The sequence below is a fragment of the Salvelinus sp. IW2-2015 genome, unplaced genomic scaffold (genome assembly GCF_002910315.2).
Source record: "Salvelinus sp. IW2-2015 unplaced genomic scaffold, ASM291031v2 Un_scaffold2034, whole genome shotgun sequence".
In the NCBI taxonomy this organism is placed as follows: domain Eukaryota; kingdom Metazoa; phylum Chordata; class Actinopteri; order Salmoniformes; family Salmonidae; genus Salvelinus; species Salvelinus sp. IW2-2015.
In genome coordinates, this window is record NW_019943380.1 from 93,615 (window position 1) to 95,226 (window position 1,612).

The following is a 1,612-nucleotide window of genomic DNA, read 5'->3' on the forward strand; positions in this document are numbered from 1 at the left end:
AATAAAAAGGAGAACGGAAGTAGAATACAATAGAAATGTAAATAGAACGGAATAGAATACCAATAGAATGAAATAGAACGAATAGATACAATAGAATTGAAATTAGAATAGAACAGAAATAGAACGAATAGAATACAATAGAATGAAATAGAATAGAATGGAATAGAATAGAATGAATGGAATAGAACGAATAAGAATACAATAATGAAATAAGAATAGAACAAATAAGAATCATAGAATGAAATAGAACGGAATAGAATACAATAGATGAAATAGATAGAACGGAATAGAATAACAATAGAATGAAATACAACGAATAGAATACGGAATAGAATAAAATAGAATGAAATAGAATAGAATGGAATAGGAATAGAATGGAATGAATAGAACGGAATAGAATACAATAGAATAAATAGAATAGAAGGAATAGAATACAATAGAATGAAATAGAATAGACGGATAGATACAATAGAATGAAATAGAATAGAATGGAAATAGAAGAATGAAATGGATAGAACGGAATAGAATAGTGAATGGATGGAATAGAATAATAGAATAGAACGGAATAGAATACAATGGAATAGCATGGAACGGAATAGAATGGAATAGAATATGAACGGAATAGAATAGAATGGAATGGAAATATAAACAATGGAGAATAGAATAGAATAGAATAGAATGGAATAGAATAGAATTGGAATGGAATAAGAATAGAATGGAATAGAATAGAATAAATAGAATAGTAATAGAATAGAATGGAATGGAATAGAATAGAACGGAATAGAATGGAATGAATGGAATTAGAATACAATGGAATAGATAAATAGAATAGAATGGAATAGAATAACAATGGAATAGAATAAATAGAATAGAATGATAGAATATAATGGAATAGAATATAATGGAATATATAGAATGGAATAGAATACAATGATAGAATACGAATACAATGAATAGAATAGAATGGAGATAGAATAGAATGGATGAATAGAAATAGAATAGAATAGAATGGAATAGAATGGATGGAAAGGCCCCAGGTTAATATAACATGTTTTCAAAAATGCTTCAACCTAATTTTTTTCATGATTTATGAGCTATTATTGAACTGAATAAATTACATCTATCTATTAAATTATTTAAATCTCAGCGAAGATAGATCATAAAGTGCATCGATTGTTTTTCTTTTAGATTTAATTGTACGTGTTGTATGTCCACTGTAACAAACTGATGAAAGCTACACTGCATGATTCAATATCATTCGCTGTCGACTCCAAGGCAATAAACATGTCATTAAATACCCGGGGAAAAAAATAAAAGCAACCGCCTTTCAGTAAAAATACCAATTTGCTCATTCATTGCAACACGGATCTTATAGCTATAATATGCCTACCAGTGCGCATGTGATGAACCCTCGTCTGGTCCTAGTTCACAGGCACCTCTCCCGCTGTGCAGGTTTTTTTAACAAGACATTGAACGTATTTCCATCATTCTTTTATTGCCCAATCTCCTGTAGAGAAGTGTTTTCCCTAATTACTAACATCAAATGAGAGATCCGGTATGGCCTTAGTTTGGATATTTTTGTCGTTTGGCTTCCCTCGCCAGTGACCACTGC